This window comes from Pleurodeles waltl, chromosome 12 (assembly GCF_031143425.1).
Source record: "Pleurodeles waltl isolate 20211129_DDA chromosome 12, aPleWal1.hap1.20221129, whole genome shotgun sequence".
NCBI classification, from domain to species: domain Eukaryota; kingdom Metazoa; phylum Chordata; class Amphibia; order Caudata; family Salamandridae; genus Pleurodeles; species Pleurodeles waltl.
Genome location: NC_090451.1, coordinates 175,845,020 through 175,871,048, shown reverse-complemented (window position 1 = coordinate 175,871,048; position 26,029 = coordinate 175,845,020).

The window sequence follows — 26,029 nt, the reverse complement described above, 5'->3', positions numbered from 1 at the left end:
CCCCCGCCAACCACGCACGCAACCTCAGCATCATCCTAGACTCCTCCCTCTCGATGACCCAACAAATCAACGCTCTCACCTCCTCATGCTTCAACATACTCCGTATACTGAAAAACATTCAAATGGATCCCCACAGAGACCAGAAAAACTGTCACTCACGCACTCATCAGCAGCAGGCTTGATTACGGAAACGCCTTCTACGCCGGCACCACTCTAAAACTCAAGCGCAAACTACACGCATCCCGAACTCAGCAGCACGACTCATCCTCGACCTCCCCCGACACGAACACATCTCTCCACACCTCAAATCCCTCCACTGGCTCCCCATTGACAAAAGGATCACCTTCAAGATCCTCATCCTCGCACACAAATCACTCCACAACACAGGCCCTGCCTACCTCAACGAGAGTCACCTTCCACACCCCCACACGAAACGTCCGCTCAGCTGACCTCTCTCTCGCCTCTGTTCCCCGCATCAAACACACCACCACCGGGGGCAGATCCTTCTCCTACCTTGCACCCAAAACCTGGAACGGCCTCACAACCCACCTTCGCAAGACCCAAAACCTACTTCTTTTCAGGAAGGGCCTCAAAACCTGGCTTTTCGAACAGTGAACCTCCCAGCCCCTTTCCCTCCCCCCGTCCCCCCCCAGCGCCTTGAGACCCTCACGGGTGAGTAGCGCGATTTATAAATCTCTTTGATTGATATATATAGATCTACCTCTATATATATATAAATCTATCTACATAGATACAGTATATCCATGTACATAGATATATCTATCTACATAGATATATATATATAGATCCATATATAGATCTATTTTTTTTAGTTGTTGTATGGTTTCCTTGGGGGCCAAAATGGCCCCCAGGGAAACCCTACAACATCTAAAAAAAAATATTGCCCCCACAGGGGGTCACCCTGCACACGGACGACCCCCTGTCATTTTATTTTATTTTTTTATTTTATTTTTTGGAGAAAAAAAGAAATTTCCCCTGGGGGGCACCTTCCTTTTTTTAAAATAAAAAATATGCCCGGGGGAGGCGGCCCGTTTTCCGAGGGGGCCGCCCCCCCAAGTGAAATCCCTGGCGTCTAGTGGTGTTTCCTGGCCCCCGATCGCAGCTGTGCTGCGATCGGGGGCCAGGAAACACTTTCAGAAGGCCTCGTAAGAAAGGGGAGACTCTCCCCTTTCTTACGAGGCCTTCTGAAACTGTTTCCTGGCCCCCGATGTGCTGCGATCGGTGGCCAGGAAACACTTTCAGGAAGGCCTTGTAAGAAAGGGGAGACTCTCCTCTTTCTTACGAGGCCTTCCCGAACGTGGGGAAGGCCGTTTTCCCCATTGAAGCAGGAAGCGGCCGCAAGGCTGCTTCCTGCTTCGATGGGGAAAACAACTTTGTAACGTCAGCGCGCCTCGCGGCGCGCTGACGTCACAAAGGGGAGGGTGGGGGACGGGGGGAGACACAGAAGCTTCTGTGTCTCCCGGGAAAAGAAAAAAAAAGAAGAATAATCCTCGGGTGCAACGCACCCGAGGATTTATTAACACCCTCCCTGGTGTCGGTCACTGGTCGTGACCCGCACCAGGGAGGTAGTGCGGGCGTCGGCCAGTGGCCGTCACCCGCATTTAAGGGGTTAACCAATGCGGCATTGCGCCGCGGTCTACGACCGCCTACCTCGACGGTGTACAACGCCAGCGCAGTTACCTCACATCCCATTGTCCCAGTTTAGAGGTCAGGCATCCGCCATTTCAGGGGCCCACATGGCTTCATTTACTACTGCGTCACACATACCTAGGCCTACACTCAACACACATACAGGAGGAGTTTAGTATTTGGTGTCGTGTTCTGTGTAGCTGTGGGTAAATACCTGAGAATTTGTTGACTCTGTGGTCGCTGTTGTCCTTCTTAGGCACCATCAGCTGGGACATTTGAGGAGATGGCGGAATCCTCCGGTGTACCGACCGCTGGTGGACCTGTTAACAATGGAGGAGCGACATTTGATCATCACCTACAGGTTTGACCGTGCCACAATCCAGGAACTGTGTACCCAGTTGGAGCCAGACCTGATCTCACCAATCCGCCATCCCACAGGAATACCTGAAGTGCAGGTCCTATCAGTGCTGCATTTCCTTGCAAGTGGGTCATTTCAAACAACTGTGGCCATGGCATCAGGGATGTCCCAGCCTATGTTTTCCAACGTGTTGTCCAGAGTGTTGTCTGCCCTGCTGAAACACGTAAGGAGCTACATCGTTTTCCCTCAGGTGGAGGATTTGGCTACAGTGAAAGGTGACTTCTATGCCCTGGGACATATCCCCAACATCATAGGTGCTATTGATGGCACCCATGTAGCTCTGGTCCCCCCACGCAGGAGTGAACAGGTGTACAGGAACCGGAAGAGTTATCATTCCATGAATGTACAGATGGTATGTTTGGCAGACCAGTACATCTCGCAGGTAAATGCTATGTTCGCTCGCTCAGTGCATGACGCCTACATCCTGCGGAATAGCAGCATCCCGTATGTGATGGGTCAACTCCAGAGGCACTGTGTGTGGCTATTAGGGGACTCTGGTTACCCCAACCTGTCATGGCTATTGACCCCAGTGAGGAATCCTAGGACCAGGGAAGAGGAACGCTACAATGAGGCCCATGGGCGTACTAGGAGGGTGATCGAACGCACCTTCGGCCTCCTGAAGGCCAGGTTCAGGTGCCTCCATATGACAGGTGGTTCCCTATTCTACTCACCAAGGAAGATGTGCCAGATCATCATCGCCTGCTCGATGCTTCACAATCTTGCTTTGCGACGCCAGGTGCCTTTTCTGCAGGAGGATGGTCCAGATGACGGTGTTGTGGCAGCTGTGGAGCCTGTGGAGCCTGTGGACAGTGATGAGGAGGAAGCTGAGGAAGAAGACATAGACAACAGGGAGTCAGTCATACAGCAATATTTCCAGTGACACACAGGTGAGAACAATTTTTTTACTATTACATTCACTTTCACACTTCTACCTCTATCCTGTCTGTCGATTTCAACAAGTGTATGGTAACTGAGTTGTACATTTCCATTACGGTTTCACAGGTGTGGTTACCAACGTGTGTCATCTGCTTGCATCCTTCATGGACTTGTGATGTGTGACATAGGTATGTTGGCATTACATTTGAAAACGCATTTTGTCACTGTCATTGCTAATACACATTTTCAAAATCACAGACTGACTCCAGATTGTTTTGTGGTTCAAGGGTGTTTATTGAGGTGCTAATTATTGGAGGGGGTGGCAAAATGGTGATGGGTGATGGTGGAGGAATATCCATGGCAGAGTCCAGTCTATTAGTCACACAGGTGCACTGCCCATATGGGCATAGGAAGTGGAGCTCGGGCAGTTCCAATCTGGACAGGGTAACAAAGTGGGACAGTGGGAGGACAATCAGGGTGGTCTCATTTCCTGGCGGGGGTCTTGCCATCTTGCTCTGTCCTGTTCCTGGATCTCAGGGACCGCTTGCGGGGTGGTTGTCCGTCTGCAGGGGGTGGGGTGCTGGTGTGGTGGTCCTGTGGCGGGTGTCCTGTCCACTAGCGCCAGCGGAGGTGGTGGGCAGTTCATCGTCCATGCTAGTTTCAGGGGCCCCTTGGAGCACCACAGTGTCCCTCATGGTCTTTTGTATGTCCTTCAGCACTCCTACGATGGTGCCCAGGGCGGAGCTGATGGTTCTGAGCTCCTCCCTGAACCCCAAATACTGTTCGTCCTGCAGGCGCTGGGTCTCCTGAAACTTGGCCAGGACCGTAGCCATCGTCTCCTGGGAGTGGTGGTATGCTCCCATGATGGAGGAGAGGGCCTCGTGGAGAGTGGGTTCCCTTGGCCTGTCCGCCCCCTGTCGCACAGCAGCCCTCCCAGTTCCCCTGTGTTCCTGTGCCTCCGTCCCCTGGACCGTGGGCCCACTACCACTGCCCCCAGGTCCCTGTTGTTGTTGGGGTGGTGGGTTACCCTGGGTTCCCTGTAGTGGTGGACACACCGCTGATTGACGTGTCCTGGGTACGGAGGTATGGGCCCGCTGGGTGGGTGCTGTGCTGGTGTTACCAGAGGGTGGAAGGTCAGTGTTGGGCTTTGCCTGTGCAAGGGGAACCGACTGTCCCGAGGCCCACGATGGTCCGGGCTGGTCATCTGGATCCAGTTGGCCAGAGCTGCTGTTGTCACTGTGGGCCTCTTCTGTGGCTGGGGTGGAGATGTCTAGACCCTCCTGTGTGGTGACGTTACGTAGTGGTCCTGCAGGGGTATAAGAGCATGATTATTGCATGTGTGTGTGTCATGGTGTGCAATGGGTGGGTGTGCGTGTACCCCAGTGCAAGCATTCCTGTGTGGGGGCTTGTATGATGATGGTTGGGGGGTTGTTATGGGTATGTGCAGTGAGCATGCTTTAGTGCTGGGTGTCCATGCTTAGTTGTGTCATGCACGGCCTGGTGTTGGGATGTGTGATTTGTGTTATTAGTACATTAGTGAGGAGTTGGAGTGATAGGGGAGGGGGTGAGGGTGGGGGTGTGTGATAGCATGCAGGTAGGGTGGGGGATATGATAGTTAAGATTTGACTTACCAGTGTCCATTCCTCCACCGACTCCTCCGAGGCCCTCTGGATGCATGATGGTCAAGACCTGCTCCTCCCATGTTGTTAGTTGTGGGGGAGGAGATGGGGGTCCGCCACCAGTCCGCTGAATCGCGATGTTGTGCCTGGAGACCACTGAACGCACCTTCCCCCGTAGGTCGTTCCACCTCTTCCTGATGTCCTCCCGATTTCTTGGGTGCTGTCCCACAGCGTTGACCCTGTTGACGATTCTTCGCCATAGCTCCATCTTCCTGGCTATGGAGGTGTGCTGCACCTGTGCTCCAAATAGCTGTGGCTCTACCCGTAGGATTTCCTCCACCATGACCCTGAGCTCCTCCTCTGAAAACCTGGGGTGTCTTTGGCGTGACATGGGGTGGTGTAGGTGATGTGTGGGGTGGTGTATGTGTTGATGAGTGTGGTGATGTGGGGTGTTTTGTGCGTGGATGTTGTATGGGTGATGGTGTTGTGTGCCTTTGTGTGGTGGGGTTGTCTATTGCTGTGCTATCTCTCTGTCGCCTTTGTCTCTAATTTTTGGTCGCAGTGGTTTGTGGGTGATGTGGGTGTGTGTTTTATATTGTATTGAGTGTGTGGGAGTGGTGTTTGTATGTGTCTCAGGTGTGTGTAATTCGAATTGTCCAATGTGGCGGTGTTTTGGAGATGTGTGTGTATTTTGAGCGCAGCGGTGTGTACCGCCAATGGAATACCGCGGTTGAAAGACCGCTGCGTGGATTCGTGGGTCGTGATAGCATGGGCGTGTTCCTGTTGGCGTGATGGTGGAGGTTTTGTTTTCGCCAGTTTATAACTAACCTTTGGTGTGGCGGACTTGTGTGGGTGTCTGAATTTCGGCGGATTCCGAGCTGTGGGTCAAAATAGCTTTGGCGGAATTCCGCGGCGGTGTATTGGCGGTCTTCTGCACGGCGGTAAGCGGCTTTTACCGCCAATGTTGTAATGACCCCCTTTGTGCTATCACATTTTAGAAACTTATTCTTTCTTTGTGTGCTGGGGGAGTTATTTGGTGTGATATACAGTGACCCTCCCTGCGACTGGCTTCCGGATATGCTGCCCCTTCTATTTCCTAGTAAACTTTCCTCATGAGGCGAGTTCATAAGATCAATGTTGTACTTTGTATTGTGAGTAAAAACACATATCTCCCATATGATCTTATGTAGCTCTGGTATCCCTCTGAAACTGTCTCCCTAGGTATCCCCAAATTGCATGCTTCCAATGTGTGTTCAATAAATTTGTCTTTTTCTTTTTCTTTGCCAATTCTACAAGTAACTTTTCACTCTCTGTATCTAATTTTAGTGCAATATGTGCTACTTCCTCTTTCACCTCCCGCAGCATCTGCTGGCCTGTTAACTCTTCCAGATCCACTTTTTGTAGTTCCTCTTTTACTAAGCCCTGCGCCAGTCCACGGGCTGCAGCCTTCTGAGCTGAGGATAGCTCCGGAGGCTGTATCCCTGCTGCTGATTTCGCACTTTGCACCATCCCCTCGAACCTTGTCTTATTTCCCCCTAGTCTTCCTATTATGAGGTCCTCTATGAGTGGATCCTCTTCTTCCTCCTCCAGCATTCCCTGCACCTTGTCTTCCTGTGGTGGTGCACCTACCACAGGAACACATTGGAATGTCCCCACCACCTCAAGCATTTTATCTCTCCACTCCTCTTGCTTCTCACTCCTCTTGCTCGCAATATAACATCCATCCTTCAATTCTAATAATTCCTTGTGTACCTTATCCTTTACGTAATCTGTCATTCTGAGTTCCCGTAAACAATGATTCCAAGAATAGAAAGCGTCCCATTCTAATCCCCTTATCTTGCTTCCTTTCAGGGTCAGCATCTGTCTTAAATATGAAATTTCATAGGTGCCATTTTTTGGAAACTGTAAATCAGGTCTGTCAGTCTATGCCATTTGTCTAGGAACAGTAACGCGTGTAGGCCTTGTTTAATAGCTGCTTGGTATGCAGGACTGTCGTTTGGAGGAGTGGGTTGATGTGTGTCTAAATCGTTTTTACTACGAGGGTTCCCCATGGCTATCTCTCCCTTAACTGACTTAATACAAGAAAATTACTATCACATCAGGGAACACAGGGGTGTTGGCAGGTTGCACCCACCGCTCATACCCAATGACACGTCAGGGGATAAACAGGGGACTCTTCATCCACTCAGATAATTACTGCCAATCGCTTTTAGTATTAGTGAAGCCAAAAACCTTCTTCCATTTATGCCACGATGCACTCAATCGTGTTCACCTAAAGCGTGCACAAGTTGGAAAGGGTAAAGTGACAAAGGTGCTAGTGAAGGCGACCACCGGCGTCCTTACGGCTTAGAAAAGATGACAGAAAGTCAGGAGACAAAGGTAAGAATACTACACCCTTGCTATCCTGCCCTAAGGCAGGGGGCGGCTGTATGGTATTGGAACCTGGACCAGATCTGTGGCCGGTGGCACACAGGTAAAGCAATAGCGGTGAACAACTCTTGCACTCACATATAACAAAACAAAAGACAGAGGGACACAACAAAACTTTGCCCTGACAGATAGCAATTGCCCCATCCCTTGTACCGGTGTATGGTGAGTGCAGGGTGGTGATAGTGCACTGTTGTGGGGTAGTCACTTAGTTCTCCTGGGTCCCGGAATCCGAGCAGCTAAAGTCAGTCACGTTTCATAAATGTCTATATACCCTTTGTAATTTATGTCAACCAGTAACCCACCCCCAGAATGCCTCCTACTGTCACAGTCCTCTCTCCTGTCTTTTAAAGTCCAAATGCATGCATTCAAATAAATCATACAGCACACCACTCATTTCTACCCATGCATTCATAAATCAAAGTCACTTTCATCCATACACACCGCAATTATATCACCACATTTTTCTTCGTTTTTGTGCATCACACCCAAAGATTTTGACTCCAACATTTAATAAACATAGAACACAGACTGCAATATGGTAGGGAACAGAATAGAAAACATGAAAGAGCCCGGCACCTCCTGCCTGCTCCACTGGAATGTAAAACTACCATTCCACAACACCTGGGCACCACCTGCCCCTTAGCACTGGGGTGGACACCTACCACCCCCCTCTGGCCAGAGTATCCTGGGCACCACCTGCCCCTTAGCACTGGGGTGGACACCTACCACCCCTCTCTGGCCAGAGTATCTCTCTCCAGCCCCGCCGGCTGGAGATGTCACTGCTTCGCCTCTCGCTGTGTTCTGAGACAACACCACTAGCTGCTTTACTTCCTTAACCTCTTCTTGATGTAATAACAATCTACAATAAACACGGGAAACCTAATCTATTTATGCAGTCACAACGAAGGAAGGAATTAAATGCTGCAGCAAGACAGAAACGGTGATATGAATACAAAATGCCAGCAGGCGGCGAAGAACTATAGGCCACCATCGGAAAATCCGCACGAGGTAGAGTGGAGGTGCCCGTAATGTGGGGAGAAAGAACATCGGCATGCCAGCGCAGACAAATAAAAAACATTACCATGAAGAAGAGCAGGCTAAGCGGAACGGTATATATAAAAATTATCCACAAGTCCATTACTAAACCTATGAAGCAGAAATATTAACAAAACACTCCACACCCCCCCTGTTTCCTAAAAATCAACAGAAACCACTAGAGAGAGAGTAGTCGGAGAAGGATCACGGAAGCAACAGATACTCACTACAGCTCCAGTGTCCCACGCAGGAGCTGGGCTGAAGAGAGCTACCTGAAGGACGAGCGGTGCACTCTCCACCAAATGTAGAAGCAGAATCTTAGATACCCATCTCACGATACAAACAACCGTTGGGCAGGTCTTCCTGGTAGACAAAAAGTTTTATTTAGAAACAACGAATACATGTACATGGAGACTGAGCAGCATAAGTCAAGCTCGAAAAGTCTGAATAAGGAAGTAATGCATGATCTTTTATAATATCAAACCACAAACAGAATCGAGCATTTCATTGGTCCTTGACATTGACGTATGATCATTTCTTCACTATTGCCAAAGGTGCTACAGTCAATTCTTCATAACGCACCATATATAGTAAATTGAAGCACAGACAAGGAAGTTACCTAATATGTCCTACCTGTCTAATATTGCGTGATGCATCTTATGACAGAACTGAGAACAGCACGTACACAAATAGTATCTTCAAGAAGGAAGACTGCTTCAGCTAGCATGCAATGACAATTATATTTCATGGTGGCTGTTCTAATGGCAAGCCTTGCAATATAGTGTGTTTCAGGCAATATCAGAAACATATCAGTAAGCATAGTTTGTGTTAGTTCTACATTGTCCCACAGAGATAGGCCCAATTGTCATTGTGTATCACAGGGCCCATTAGGCCCATGTTGGTGAAGAACCAAAATGCGATTCCACAAATGTATCCCCTTTGGTGTTGTACACCTTCCCCAGAATAGTTGATATTGGAGTGGGAATAGTATATGTAACACTTATAGTATCCAACACCTCCCCAAAAATGGTTTAGATTGGAGTGGGAATAGAAAATCTTAGCCCATTATCACCCATCACCTTTGTAATTTCCAGTTTTGTAAATTGTACATTTTTTTTTACAATAATAATGCATGTTAAAGTTTTACATATTTTGAATTTCTGTATTTTACTTATTATATTTTATGCATGTTTTTAGTTTTAATTTTTATACAGATTGTTTTAAAAGGGAAAAACATTAATATTACATTGTACAGTACCACCACGTTTGTAATTTTTTTTTTGTTGTACTATGATATGTGGCAATAATTTTCATACCTTTTTAATGTATACCTTTTAGTATTTCTATATAACTGATACACACATATTTTTATGCTTACATTTTTTGCGCATAATATTTTGTATTTTAACATTTTCGAAATACATTTTTAGAATATGGTAATTAGTTCTATTTAATATACAATTTCATTTTGTTGTGCTATTTAATTTATACTTTGCATATATATTTTTATGTGGTCAATAGATTGTTTATTTTCAGACTTATAGACTTACTTTTTTTTTACTTTTAAAATCCTTTTAATACATTTTTGTAACATTTCCATCATTATCTTTTTTATTTTCATTTAGCCCCATTTTTAATGATACCTGCATTTTGTACTCTATTACTGTCATTTTGAGGTGGATTTCATCCCTGTCGATTGTGGTTGGAGTTTGTTGTTCTATGGGTAAGATCTCTTTTAAGTTTTTCTCAGAGTGGTTCCACCATTGTCATAATTTGGGAAAAGGTACTGCTGGCCTGTTGGCACTACCTTTCCCCAAATTACGGCCGACCGCCAGGGTCGGAATGAAGGCCTCAGGGGGTGATTCCAACTCTGGCGGGCGGCTACTGCCGCCCGCCAGGCGGAAACAGCCATTTGGCCGCCACGCGGCCAAAATTCCACGGCCCCCATTCTGACATTCCCGCTGGGCCGGCTGGCGCTAACCAAGTTAGCGCCCGCCGGCCCAGCGGGAATGAGGCCGCAACACAGGAGCCGGCTCCGAATGGAGCCGGTGGTGTTGCAGCGGTGCGATGGGTGCAGTTGCACCCGTCGCGCTTTTCACTGTCTGCCATGCAGACAGTGAAAAGTAGGCCGGGGCCCTGTTAGGGGGCCCCTGCACTGCCCATGCCAGTAGCATGGGCAGTGCAGGTGCCCCCAGGACACCCGTTACCGCCAGCCTCTTCCTGGCAGTGAAAACCGCCAGAAACAGGCTGGTGGTACGGGGGTCAGAATCCACAGGGCAGCGCTGCTTGCAGCGCTGCCCTGGCGGATTCTCCCAGCCGGGGCAAAAACGGCGGATGACCGCCGGCCCCGGCAATCTGACCGCGGCTTTACCGCCGCGGTCGGAATGGGGATTGAAGCACCGCCAGCCTGTTGGCAGTGCTTCCGTCATTCGTGGCCCTGGCGGTCCAAGACCGCCAGGGTCAGAATGACCCCCTCAGTGTCTTGCAAAAGGCTTTATGTAACTTTCCAGCTCTTAATCAATTTTTCAGCCTTGCCTTCTGTAAATCGTTCGGGCAGGGCAGGCTTTAGCGCAGGTGGCACCTATTGTGACAGTCTTTTTTGGCGCTGCCCCCAAGGCCTCTTTCACCATGATTTCCATCACTACCACTTTCTAACACTGCACCTCATCTCTCCATAGCCTCCCCTTACATCCATTTCATTTTTTATAGTGCTACTTGTTCACTCACACTCACTTCTGTGCTCTGCATGGTACAAATTATTTGCAGCAGTCACATTAGCCCTCAGCACTACTTTATGATGTGTCAAAGCTACCGCTAAACACAATTCTATCACCAGTAGGAATATTAGTCACCAGAGTTACCTTGACATTTTTATTGTTACCAGAAAACTATATGGTTTGTACAAGTAGATTCACTTCTTTTAACCCCTCACATTGCAAGGGATTCTAGATAACAGAACATGGTGAGAGCCACACAGGCTACCCCTTCCTGGATTCCCCTTTTATCTAGTTTTCAAAAATGTACAGGTTTTCTAGGTTTCCCTAGGTGCAGGCTGAGCTAGGGCCCAAAATCCACAGTTAGGCACATTACAATAAAACAGCCAGTTTTGAATGGAAAAATGTGGTTGGTCCGCGTTGCATTTTCTTCCATTTTGTGTCACGGTCACTAGGTCTACCCACACCTACCATTTTTAGCAGGAGACTTGGGGAAATGCTGGTTGAGAGGAAGTTTGTGGCTCCGTTCGGATTCCAGAACTTTCCATCACAGAAATGTGAGGAAAATGTGTTTTTTAAATAAATGTTGAGGGTTGCAAAGGATTCTGAGTAACAGAAACTGGTGAGAGCCACACATGTCACCCCATCATGGATTCCCCTGGGAGTCTAGTTTTAATAAATGTACAGGTTTGCTAGGTTTGCCCCGGGTTCCGGCTGAGCTAGGGCCCAAAATCAACAGCTAGGCACTTTGCATAAAAGGGTTAGTTTAGAGTGGAAAAATGTGCTGTGTTCACATTGTCTTTTGGCCCATTTCCCTTTGCGGGCACTAGGCCCACCCACACAAGTGAGGTACCATTTTTATTGTGATACTTGTGGGAACACAGAATAGTAGAACAAGTGTTATTATCAATTGTCTTTCTCAATATTTGTGCCTTCCAAATGTAAGATAGTGTGTAAAAAATAAGTCATTGTGACAAATGCCCTCTTATTCACATGCCAGTCTGGGTAGCTCCAAATTCAAAGATGTGCAAATAAGCACTGCTTCTAAGCTCCATATTTTGTGCCTATTTCGGAAACACATAGCTTTCCTTGATACCCACTTTTTACTCTTGATATTTTACCAAAGGAATTTCTGTATACCCTGTAGACAATGAAAAACTATTGCATTGTGCAGTTCAGTTATTGGTTCTGGGTAGCTTGTGTTCTTGGAGAACCTACACACCCTATATATCCCTGCAACCAGAAGTGTACAAAAGACATAACAGTATATTGTTTTCGAAAATCTGCCATAATTAGAAAAAGTTACAGACAGAAACCTAGACACAAATGGCTGTTTTTTCAGCTCAATTTCATTTTTTTTTTTATTTCAAGTGTTAACTTTCTATAGGAAAATCTTGAAGGATCTACACAAAGGATCCCTTGCTGAATTCAGAATGTTGTCTACTTTTCAGAAATGTATAGCTTTTCGGGTTCCACCATTGGTATTCACACTCATTTCTGTTGCCATCTGGAAAAAGGTTGAAAGCACAAAAAATAAGAAAAATGGACTATGTCCCAGTAAAATGCCAAAACTGAGTTGAAAAATGTGATTTTTTATTCTAGTTTGCCTGTTACTGAAAGCTGGGAAGATGGCGATTTTAGCACTACAAATTCCTTCATTGATGCCACTTGCAAGGGAAAAACAGATGCTTTCTTCTGCAGCCCTTTTTTCCCATTTTTACCCAAAACCCCCAAAATTTGCTGTATTTTGACTAATTTCTTGGTCCATTCCAGGGGAATACAAACCCTGGTAGCTTTAGAATTCCCAGGATATTGTAAAAAACACAAGAACGCAAATTTGGTGTGGATAACGTATGTGGATAAAAAGTTATGGGGGCCTACACATGAACTACAAAAAGCCAAAAAATGGTTAGCGGCGGTGGGTAGGGGTGGAGGTGGGGGGTAGGGGTGGAAGCCTTAGCCATGAAGGGGTTAAAACAATTTTTATTTTTAAACACAGCGCCCCACACCAAAGTTAGCACCAGGAGCGGCTGCACCAGTAGCACCACCGTTAAGCCGGCCCTGGGTTCGGAGGAGGCTGTGTGAGATGACTCAATCTTAATTTCTTGTCAGGATTCTATTGGGGCCCTAGTTATAGAGATAGATTCAAACCATTCCCCCGAAAGCCTTGCAGATGGCAGGAATGCAAAAAATTTCAAGTCATTTTAAGTAAGAATTGGTTTTGGGCAATATAATTCTTTAAAGAAATTAAACCTTGGAAACAGCAACGTCATTTTCAAATCAACGTCTAGTAGTTAGCTAGAAAATAGTTATAGAGTAATTTGTCGGAATAGCAACTAAAAGCTTCTCAAAGCAGATTGTCCTAGGTGAATGCACTTGGTGCTTGTGAGATAGCAACGCTTTTATCTCCGTTGAGTTTCACCATGTGCTGGTTGTATATTTCGAGAAAGTTATTTCACACTCGAGGAGCACATGGATAATTAATCAATCACTTCGCACCAGCAAGAGCATGCTAATCTGTTTGCTTTCTGGATGGGGGTATCTCATGAACTGCGAGTGACTTATCTCCATGGGAGTTCTGACTAACAGTTTACCCGAGGATGCCTCTGGCCCTGCTCCAGAAGGGCTGTCGCACCCTTTTAATGTATGGAAGGTTTTGTTAGGTTTACATGGTTCGGGATTTGAGCTGCAGTCAAAACTTTGCCGCGCTCCCTACTTGCAGTTTCACATTGAGGGCGACCTTATTAACAATAAACACATTAGCGTCTATTTCTGCAGCATATACTACGAATTTAATAGTATCTAGGCATTTACAGCGGATGTGCTGCTAGTACCTTACCTAATCCTACTCATTATATCGATCTTGAAAAAACAAAATGCTTGATGACGTCTTTAGTAGAAACTCGCCTGCACGTCTGTGGACATGCACCAGCACAGTGAAGATATTAACATGCAGATCGCTAGATTGTTAGATTGTGCTTATCATGTTGTGTTATCTTAGGTAACGTAACGTTGTACTATTTCCTATATTGGAAGAGTTGCGTGAAAGGCATAAGATCATGTCACGCGGACTGGTCATGTGGCAAATGTGGCACTGCCCATATTCATGCTTATGTTTAAAAGATTTGTTACACACGGGTTTATTTTACCTGAAATTAGCGTACTTCTTACCGGAAAATGTACTTTCCTGCTTTGCATTGTCGTTAACTGTGGTGCTGTCTTTGAAGTTGCCTAGGTATCCCATAGGGTCGAAATCTTGGAGACAAAGTGGTTTTGTAGTTTTCTGGTGGGTGAGGGTGTCCTTGCTTGGACATAAAAATGCCCTTCGAGCTGGGTTATGAGGAACACGTCTCTTGAAGCTATAGGAGCCGAATGGGTCAGTCTTCGTATAGAGAGGCTGGTCTTACATTTTTGTCGAATCAATGTTGGTCCTAGTCCATAGATAGCTTGATGTGTTCCACACAGTTCTTGAAATGTGATCCATCGAGAAACATGGGGCTAGTGCAAGGTCAACTTTGGCAGGCATTGCGTTGTCGTATGGTTTCTAATGTAGAAGTAGCCGAGCCACTGATTTTTGCATCCTTTGTAATTTATTTCTGAGAGATTGATGAGTTTCTGAGTACCTCCTGTTGATGTAGTCCAGTTGGGAAGGTACAAAAGCAGATGTGGCTTGGAAACTGGGAGGGAGAAACCTGGGTAAGTGAAAAAATCCAGTCTACGCACTCTGAGCATATTTGCTGAGGGTTTCACTACAACATCTATTTTTTATTCCAGAGTACGGTCTGTATCTAGGATAACTCCTACAGTTTTGTTGTGCTGCACATTAGGGACACTTTTCCACAGTCTATAGGCCGAGCCAGGATCTGTTCTGCCATCTTCAGTATCTAAGGATTTCAGTGTTGTCCGAGTTAAGGTTAAGTTACAGGTGGGTGGCGGTGTTAGAAATTAGGGAGCTTATTCAGAAGCACCCATGCACCAACAGAACATCACTTTTTTGATACTCTTGTGGCACATACTGCAGAGCCATATCTACATGGTCGCATGCAGCCGCAATGCATGGCTTTTTATGCCCTTGTAGATATGGAATAAGGAAATGCAGCGCAAGCCCTGAGTTGCCTCATACTGCTACAGGGAGTCGTGCCATGGGCGTTAGAGTGTATGTTCCCACGTAACACCTATGGCATTTGACAGATTCCCAGATTTACAGGATTTCATAAGCCTGGGAATGTGTCAATAGCCTACGCCTCCACATGGGAGGCGGAAGGGAGGTCCTTCGAGGAGAAATTACAATTTCTCCTCATTGTTTCCTCTTTCTATGTGTGCTACAGAAGGAGGAAATCTCCTCCATTGATTGTTTTTGTGCAGGAAGGTATTCCTTCCTGCACAGAAACAATCATGTTTGAGACACAGGCATCCTTTCACCATGGTGCAAGAGTGCCTGCATTGGAGCATGGGAGCCCATTGCACACCAGTGCAGGAGGGAAGGACAGGAATGCGCCGTATCTGATAGGTACAGCGCATTCCTGCCTTTTTCATTTGGCACAGGGCAGTGGGGCAGGAATCCTAGCAGTCCTGCCCTGCGCCAAAAACTTGTAAATTAATCTCTGGGTCTCTAGTTGGTTGAGGCATTCACCCTGTCCAAGTAGGGACCACAACTCTAGTTAGGGTAAGTCAGATATACACCATAAATTAACCTGCGTTCACCCTCTGATAGCTTGGCACAGAGATGTCAGGCTTAACCTAAGAGGCAATGTGTGAAGTATTTGTGAAACATACACACAGAGTAACACCACAAAAAGAACTCCACATGTTTAATAATTAGAGACTATTAATCTGAGTAAAACAACACCAAAATGATAAAAATCCAGTCAGTAGAAGTCCAGATATGAAGTTTTAAAGATCAAATTAGAAATAGTAGTCACCAGTGGTCAAACGGTTACTTGAGATTACAAGGGACCGGTGCAAGTCTAAAGTTCAGACCGACCGCCATGGAGCGTAGGCCAGCTACAGAAACCATGCAGGGTCCACTGAAACAGTATCATTGATGGAGCAATGCGCCGCTGTCGAGGGCACGATGCGTCAGTATTTTCCACACAGTATGGGTCACTGTGTCGTCATCAGGCTCCACTGAAGTGTATGTAATACTTTGTTGTGCCACACAGAGGGTCGCCATCGGGCCACACAAGCTTCGAATCGGCTGTCATCAAACAGGCTCGACGTGGGTGTCAAAGGAGCGATGCAGCAGACTTTCTCATGCATTCGAGGCAATGTGTTATTTTTTGCAGTAATCAGTTCCTTATCCCATGTCTGAGTCCAAGGACTGGAGGGGGCACCTCAGTCAGGGGTAAGACTCACAGACGGCAGAGTCCAGCAGCATCAGGAGAGTTGCAGTCACATCCTTGAGACTGTAGAAGAACAGTGAGCAAGCCAGCAAGCACTTGGAGTCACTCTGGGTTCAGCAGGATGGGTCCATTCTTTGTCCTTAGCAGGGCAGAGCCCAGCAGGCAGCAGTTGCTTTTTTCAGCAGGCAACTCCTCCCCACAAAGCAGCATTGGAGTGGTATTGAGAGGGAAGCCTTTGTTGTGGTTTGGCCCCTGAAGAAGCTAAGGCCCTGGTTGTTTTGGACTCATTTCAAATTTCAAATTAATCACAGACCTCTTAGATGGTTGATGCTGATGAGAGGAGAGAACCCTAAGTTGTAGAGGTGGTCCATTTCCCTACAGGGTATGGACTTTACAGTGGAACACAGACCCAGGACTGACCATGCCAATGCAGATGGCGTTTCCAGGATCTTCCACTTAATGATTAGAATAAACCAGGATAAGGGTTCAGTTGGTCATCATGTTTCATCTGAAGGGGGCCACGTAAGGAAATGCCTCTTTTTGCATGTTCACCCCCACATTTTTTGACTGACGGTGCTGGTTCACCAAATCTAACAGTGCACTGAGGCCTGCTAACCAGTCCTCAGTGCCAGTGTTCTGACCCTATACAAATTGCATGTTGAATTGGATACACCCAATTGACAAGGATTGACTTATAAGTCCCTAGTATACAGTACCCAGGGTACCAAGGGCATGTAAAGCAGATTGTCCACTCAGGGCTTCAGCACTGTTTGTGTCACCCTGTGTGTGATAATATACAAAATGGCCCCCAGCCTGCCACTGAAGAATGGAAAAACAGTGTTTTCACTCCCAGCTCGACTTTGCAATTTACTCCAATGGCAAAGCCACCTTATCCCTTAACTCTATACAAAAGTCTCCCCTTAGGAAGGCCCAACGAGCTGTATGGCAAGGAGATGTATTTTATTAAGTTAGACATATATTTTTGGTATGCCTTAACAGCAACACTTCCAAATTATCATTTGACTGTGGATAAAATTAGTAGTCCCAATGGCTACCACAGGGTACCAGGCTGGGATCACAACCCGGCTACCTCCTAAATGGGACTTCCAAACTGGGTCATATAAGGTATCCAATTAATTGTGGCATTAAACCCAACCTGATGCCCAGATCGAGGTTAGTTGCCACTATTAAAGGTAAGAAACTTTTAGAAAGTTACTGTGTGCTCCAGCTAGCCCACAAACACCCTGGCACACAGAAAGCTTACTGCTCACCTTTGGAGACATGTGAAGAACTCCCAAACACAGGAACAAAGGCAGTGGCCATGAAAGAGGTGTCACCTCCTACCCCAGGATAGCCACTAGGGGTGTTAGCCCAAAAGGTGAGCTTCAAAGGTGAAGCTACCTTTCTGGGGGAAGGAGCGCCAACACCCCTGAGCAGGATGACTTTTTTTTCCTGCAGACAAAGTGGAGACAGTGTCAAGGAGAGAAATCATGCCCCTCAAATGAGGTCTACCTTGGGCGTTTAACCCTCTGGAAGCCACGCCTCTAGGGTTGGCTACCAAGCTCCTAACAACCAAGAATGGGCCATTTTGAAAGGGCCAAGAATGTGGCACTCTGGGATAGTCAGATGCCACACATCACAGAAGCGTAGTCACTAGGTAGGCGGGGGCCCAGTAGCTCATTGGCCAGTGACCGCCTGTTCCACTCAGGTCTCTTTCCTGGGATAAATATCGTATCCCTGACACTCTGACCCTCACATCATGCTGGAATCAGAGAGGGGACTGAAGAAGGAGTACTCAGCTGCCCTAGGACCCACACAAACAGAGGCCGCACACTCGAAAGGACTGGATCTGCTTCACTATGGGCTAGCAAAGTTTGGACTGTGCCTACGTAGCCTGGCCGGGGGAAAGTTCATTCCCGACATCCAACAACAGCAGTGATTCCAACTATTTGGCAGCCGATCTCCTGGAGCCAGCTCCAGGGACACAAGAGCTGAAGTTGCCTAAATTTCCAAGTTGGGAGCCACCACAGAAGCTTTGCCTCTACCAGTCACAGAGCACTCAAGAAGACAAATCCAAGATAGCTAAATGTTGCACCCGGTTGTCTGCCTAACACAGGAGTGCTACCCCAGTCTGGATTCATTGCATGCAAGGAACACTAGCCCCCAGCTAGGATTTCACCCCGACTACATTGCAGACTGACCATTAGCCCAGAATTGGCTTGCCTGTTATTGCAATGTAGATGACTTCAAGGAACCCCAATCTCTATAGCCAAATTTTCCCCAGTTCACCCTTGGACCAAAGAGCACCCACAAAGACACCATCGTCAAACACACCACAACTGGAGCATACTTTAAGCAACTTTTGCATGCATTGCTCAGCATCAGGACCACCCAATTTTCATCTATGACAGTTGTCCTTTAAAGTTTGGAATTTGCTTAAAAAACACTTTGGCGGCAAGGTAAGTGTCCACTCTGGCTCCCTGGACCTCTGTCCTTCCAGAATTGGTCGCCCAACCCAAGCCAGAGTAGTTGAACTAACAATTTCAAAATGTTCAAAAGTTTCTAAGGTTTTTGATCAATGCTTGTCTGAGGTTGCAATTAAAAGGGGTAATGTATTCTAAAATCTGTATCTCTTGAACCCTCTGTTGGATTTTGTTTGTCAAGGTCTTTCAAAATTCATAAAAATACAAACTAGTGTTACAAATTGGTGTCTCCTTTCTTTCATGTGTCGCTGCTTCCTTAGTTCATTGTTTGGTGCTGTTACATGATTTAGACATTGTTCTTTTACCAAGATTTACTGTTCGCAGCCGCAGCTACCCATGGTAGGTTAAGTAAACATACCTGACTGGACCGAAGATGTTATTTGAGAGTCTATTGCATGATTAGGCCCCTCAGTCACATCATATTATATACCCAAATCCTCAAATTAATATATTACAGAGAATAGGCTAGATGTTGTCCCTCTCGAATGAGAGAAGCTGTCCTGTGCATCTGAAACAATGTTGTTTTTCGGTGAATTCCAAAATTCAGATATAGGTTGCTTTTTATTTAATTTAGCTAAGTGCCAGCCATCTGCTAGTGCTCTGTAGTTTGCAGGGTTTTTGTATTAAAAAAGGGAACACTTTACAAAGCCTGCGGTTCGCGAAATTATAGGGCTTTCAACTGCAAAATGGCTATTTGTTATGTACTAAATGCATTTTGAGATTCGGTAACAGGTTACCAAAGTGCAAAATGGGGTAAGAAACCCATACCAATCTCTATGTGGGAGGGGTGTGTTTAGGGAGCCCCTTTTAACTTGCAAATAATTAAGGGATGTATCAACCCTTTGTGACTGTAAACATTTAAAACTTACTGACTCTCGAGTCGTGCTGGTAACACATTTGCAAAAGGGAAGGGGTCCCTTTGAGACCCCTTCCCCTTTGTGAATGGAAAAAAAGTTTTTGTTGAGGAATGGGTAGTGGCCCAGGGGAACACTCGAATCTCTCAAACAAACTTTAAAAAAGACCTTGGAGGCCAATATGGTGGTCAAGCCTCTGTGGTGCTCCCATCGCCCGATCTGCATCCTCCTTCATCCTGCCTGACAGCGCAAATGTTTAGCTTCTCTAATGGCTCCCTGCCTTTGAGTAACTCCAGGGCACCCTTCTTGGATCCTCTTTGACTGGCAGTGATGAGCTGGCAGCCAAACACGGATGCTGCATGAGTTCTACCCTAGACAAAATGGTAGCTGCTGGGACTGTGGGCACTGTCTCTGCCTGGGTTTGTGACTGGGGCCCACCTGGTGTTTGGGGGTGCTATTGGGGTGAGTGGACTTCCCTCGTAGAAGTCCAAGTGATTAGGAGGAAAGCACTGTGGGTTCCCAGGGGAGCCCGGTCAGACAGCTGGAGGTGAATTTTTTTTACAGCTCGCATGAATTTGAGATTCACTCCAACTGGCAGCCACAGGGAGTCTGCCTCACTGGGCGGGTGTTGTTGTCTGGAGCAGTACAGACCCCTGGAGGTGCAGTGCTGCATGCCTTAGGGGAAATCCAGGCTAGCAATGGGACTGTCACATCCTTCGCCCACATTGGGATACAGCCATGACCGCAGTGTTGAGGTGCTTCTCGTGCCGAATGAAACTGGTCACCTGAGACTGCCTGGGTTCCTGTCCCCCCGGAATTGTTGATTGGGGGTGACACAAGGGCCTTTGGGTCATTTCCCACCAGTTGAAAAATACATACATACTGGGTGCTGGCCAGGCTCCAGGGCACTGGGCTACTGCAAATGAAGGGCTGTGCCTGAAGGTCGCGGGACACACCATAGGTTGGTGGCATGCCAACATGTGCAAGACCTATGCGAAGTAGCAGAGAGAGTAACTGAGACTGAGACATGGATCTCGACAGCTGAAGATGATGTGGTAGCTCCTAAACGTCAGGGCTCCAAACTGATGTCCACAATGGCTACTTTAGACTGAAGGGCACACAATGTTGAAAACCATTCTAGGCAAAACAACCTGCATCTTATTGGCTTCCTGGAAGGGGTGGGGGGCTTGGGGATGGGTGACCTCCTGTAAGAGTTGTTTCAGTCCTGGGCCCCAGCAGATATACTGTCGTATTGCTTTGTGGTGGAACAGGTGCAATGGGTCCTTTCTAAGTAACCCCTGCCTGGGCCCCCCTTCACCCTGTGATAGCACACATGCTGAACGTCCAAGACTGAGATACTATCCTGCGTGAAGCCCTAGCTCAGGAAGAACAGCTCAGTGCCAAAACCCTGATCTTCCTGGACTAAACCAAAAAGGCCCAGTTGCTTTGACGCTCCTTTCGAAGACGTCAAGCAGAAGCTCTGTGCAATCAACATCTGCTACATGCTTCTGTTCCCGGCCCATCTTACAGTAATTTTTAACTCATAGACCTATTTCTTCAACATCCCAGAACAAGCCTGGGCGCAGACAGCTTGGCAGCTGCTGTGGCTCCCGGGTTTGGAGGCCAAATTAAATCAGAGCTGAAGGAGTGCCCCCTGCCTCTCCCTGCTTGGGGGCCTCAGAGGAAAGTCTCCAGATTCAAGAAACCTGGATCGGGTTACAACAGGAGACAGGCTTCAGCAAGCCCAATACTCAATGACAAAGACATGAATGCTACAGACCCTGTCGCGTATCTCTCTGACACCCCAAATGTATTCAGGTGCCTGGAGCGTGTGTCACAAAACATACTGGGTTGATGGTGCACTGAGATGCCCCTGCATGAACATGACTGCCAGGAGGGATAGTGTATACCTCATTGCCAGACTCTTTTGACTGTGGAGTGGTGTTGGACATTTTTCTTTTCCTAGTGGTTAATACATTTGAAGGCCCTTGTTTCAATGTCAGTGGCTCAAAAATGCTGTCAAGCATTGTTATCCCTAGCATGGGGGAATCCTGTCTCCTTTTTCCCCTGATTTTGTTGTGTTATGTTTTTCTTATGGGCAACAGATGCTTCAGGTTTGGAAGTATGGGGTGAGTGGGCACTGGGAGGTTTGTGTTGTTTTGAGTGGGATGTTGTTCTGAAATGTTTTCCTTTTATGCATCCACCACACAAGCTCTCCACTGTGCTTGTTTTGACTACTGGGTTAGGCTGCGAGGTACTATCCACTTGCCAGCCCCTGTCACTGAGGGACTATGACCCATTGTACCTTTTCTTAGAACCCCTCTGGGATGGTTGGAGTCATCTCCTTGAATGTGAACAGTCTCTTATATCATATCTAGAGATCAGCGGTATTGTGTTATATCAGACGATACAAGCCAGATGTGGTCCTACTCCAGCAGACACACATCTTGGGATCTTAGTGCCCTTTCTTGGGCTGGTTTGGCTATGATCTTGTCTACCCCACAGGATTTACTAGAGGCTTACCATTCTCCTGCATGGTGCGCCCCCACGGACCATGCGCGCAACCTGGGCATCATCCCTGGACTCCATTCTATCGATGACCCACCAAGTTAAAGCTGTCTCCCTATTAAGCATCCACACCCTCCATCTCCTGTGGAAGATCCTCAAATGGATTCCCCCGACATGAGGAAGACAGTCACCCACGCACTCATCACCAGAAAACAGGACTATGACAATGCACTATATGCTGGCATCATCAAGAAACTTCAATCAAGACAACAACAAGCCCAAAATGCAGCAGCGAGATTCATCCTGGACATCCTCTGACACAGCCGAATCTCCACCCACCTCAGAGATCTACACTGGCTCCCAGTCAACAAGTGCATCACATACCATCTCCTGAGCCACACCTTCAAGGCACTGCACAACATAGGACTAGCATACCTCAACCAACACCTCACCTTCTACGCACCCAACAGATGTCTCCATTCCTCCCAGCTCACCCTTGCAGCCTGTCCCCAAGATCTGGAAGAGTTCAGCAGGAGGAAGATCCTTCTCCTACCTAGGAGTCTAGACATGGAACACACTACTCCTCAAGCTCTTTCAGACTGCATCACTGAAGTATTTCAGAAAGGACCTCAATACCTGCCTCTTTGACTGAGTATCACGCCTTCATTCAGTGCCTTGAGACGCAGTGGGTGATTAGCCACGCTTTACAAATCCTGATTGATTGAACCTTTCCTTTGGCGTTATCTAAGGTTCATGAAGAGCCCTAGGGGAGATTTGTGAGGACTGAGTGGCTCTTGACAGCTAAGCAATATCATTTAGTATTCCCCAGCAACTCTTAGAACTGACGTTACAGGCGCTTCAGTACCTGGTGGTGGCCCTTCCTCCAGTGACAACCCTGATAAGTGGGGATTTTAAGGCAGTCCCAGATCATGTGCAGGACACCTCCAACACTCCATGCCCCAGCAGACCATGCGCTAAACCTCCTGTGTTGACTCCATGTGTCTCTGTGATGCATGGTGCTCGTGGAACCCCACACAACAATTTTACACACACCTTTCTGCAGCCCACAACACAGAGTCTAAAACTGACCCCCTCAAGTTAACGGTCGGTGACTTTCTGCCACTGATTGTGCTACCTTCACGGAGGAGGAACTACAAACCTTTTTCTGGATCAACATGTGTTCAGTGTCTTCAGCCGGGACATTATGGGTGGCGAGTAAGCATTCCCTACAGGGCCTGCTGAAAGGGTATGTTAGACAAAAAGGACAAGAGCAGCTGGCACAGGTAGCAGAATTGGAGGCCCAGATCCTCACTTTGGAACACCGTGTTTGTGTTCCGGACCTGGTGAGGCGGGTCGTCTACTGACAATGGCGCAGTCTAAATTGAGACATGTCTCTCTGGAGGAGGTAAAACAGTGTTGGAGGGCATTGACCCAAAAGGTGTATGATTCAGGGGATAAATCTGGCAAACTGCTGTATTAGCTGGCAACCTGGGATGTCTCCAGCAGGATTGTAACTGCCAGTAGAGAATCCTCTGGGGGCCTCTGCTCGGGCATTTGAGGCATTCTATCAAGACATCTTATGAGGCGCTTCCGACCCACCTATGTGAAATTGAGAACACTCTTGGGATAAAGGATGACCTCTATTCCTCCCTCCCTGACAGCCAAAGAGGTGTGACAGTCTGTCTCTGACCTTCAGTCAGGCAAAACTTCGGGCCTGGATGGATTCCCCATTAAAATTCTTTAAGCGCCCTTTTGATACCTCACTTGTCGGCCCTTTTTATGGAAGCATTGAGCTGCAGCTCCTTCCTCCTGGACTTGGAAAATGCCACTATTTTAGTTATACATAAGGTGGGACAACCTACAGACTGCTGCTCCTCCAACCTGCTGATTTCCCTTATTAATGTAGACATCAAGATCTTCACCAAATCCTTGGTGACCAGACTGAGTGGGACGTTGCCCCATCTAATACATCCTGATCAATGTGGCCTTATGCCGGGTAGAAATACCCAGCACTGCATTTGAAGACTGCTCTCTCAGTCAGTTCACCTGGACCACGATTTAGCCGATTTTGCCGATTTTAGCTGATTTTGACGATTTTCAAAAGACTTTTGACAGGATCTTCTAGCCATTCCTGAAGTCTTGCTCCAACGGGCTGGCTTCGGGCCTTTCTTACAGAAAATGGTGGGCCTCCTATATAACACCCCTAACTGCCTAACGGTGTCCTGTCTCCAGCTTTTGCAATCCACAGGGGCGCACGTCAGGGATGTTCTCTGTCTCCACTGCTGTTCGCCCTTGCCATACAACCTCTGGCACATTTGATACACTGCGATGCTGGCTCTGGGGTTGGCGGTGGGAGGGGGACATTGAAGACCAAATTGTTTTCTACGTGGACAATGTCCTTATCTTCCTCAGTGATCCATAATCCTCAGGACATAGGTCTCTTGAATTTCTCTGTCTCTATAAAAAGGCCTCCCATCTGTGAACTAATGTAATCATGTCTCTCTTGGTGGTGGTGTCTGGTGAAGCTGCTAGGCAATGCTAGTTCCCAGGCATACCAGTCAGATGGAACTCATTTATGTATCTTGGGATCCATAACTCATTCCTTCTAGACTTGGCCTGGTCCCTCAATCTTCATCCCTTTGCATCGGCCTCAGATAGGGACCTGTGTAAATGGAGCCACCTGCATTTGAATACGATGAGACGCACTGCAGTTTTTAAAATGATGTGCCTCCCAAGTACCTGTATATTCAGATGAATGTTCCATATTCAGTTCCTCTGACATGGTTTTATTCCCTGACATTGAGGTCTTTGTTTAGGTGGCACTGAGTGGCTTTCACCTCAGTGCTGAAATCGCCTATCGATGGAGGCCTTGGCATGACTGATATTTATGGATACTATCTTGCTGAACATCTAGTTCCTATCAATGAATGGTTTACAGGGGGTCAGATGACCACGCATACTGTCTAGAACCACACCTCTGGGGTTCAAGGGGCTTCTTGACCTGCTATATGCCCTTAACAGTGCCCTCTTGTAGCCGAGTGATCGTGCTTTTCTGGAGAGTGGCTTTGCAGTTAATCCAATGGAATCACCACGTTACAGACATGACTTCTCTGTGGCAAGTCACCACGCTTAAACAGGTATTGGGTCTTGTGGGATTCGACTAATGAGACCGAATAGGGATTGAATGGAAATGCCTCCCTTGGCATGGACCCCCTAACCTTTTGCCTTTTGTTGATGCCAGTTATGATTGGAACTCTTCTGGGACCCTGCAAACCAGGCCCCAGCACCAGTGTTCTTTTCCTAAACTGTACCTTTGTTCCCACAATTGTCACAGCCCTGACACACACATAAGTCCCTTGTAAATGGTACTCCTGGTACCAAGGGCCCTGTAGCCAGGGAAGGTCTCTAAGGGCTGCAACATGTATTATGCCACCCTAGGGACCCCTCACTCAGCACATGCACACTGCCTCACAGCTTGTGTGTGCTGGTGGGGAGAAAATGACTAAGTCGACATGGCACTCCCCTCAGACTGCCATGCCCACATTCCACTGCCTGTGGCATAGGTAAGTAACCCCTCTAGCAGGCCTTACAGCCCTAAGGCAGGGTGCACTATACCACAGGTGAGGGCAGAAGTGCATGGACACTACGCCCCTACAGTGTCCAAGCGAAACCTTAGACACTATAAGTGCAGGGTAGCCATAAAGAGTATGTGGTCTGGGAGTCTGTCAATTACAAACTCCACAGTTCCATAATGGCTACACTGAAATCTGGGAAGTTTGGTATCAAACGTCTCAGCACAATACATCCATACTGATACCAGTGTGGGATTTATTGAAAAATACACACAGAGGGCATCTTAGAGATGCCCCCAGAATACCAGTCCGACTCCTAGTGCTAGGCTGACCAGTTTCTGCCAGCCTGCCACAACCAGACGATTGTGCCTTTGTCACTCTGTGGCCAGGAACAAAGCCTGCACTGGGTGGAGGTGCTTCTCACCTCCCCCTGCAGGAACTGTAACACCTGGCGATGAGCCTCAAAGGCTCATGCCTGTTGTTACAGCACCCCAGGTTATCCCAGCTAGTGGAGATGCCTGCTCTTCC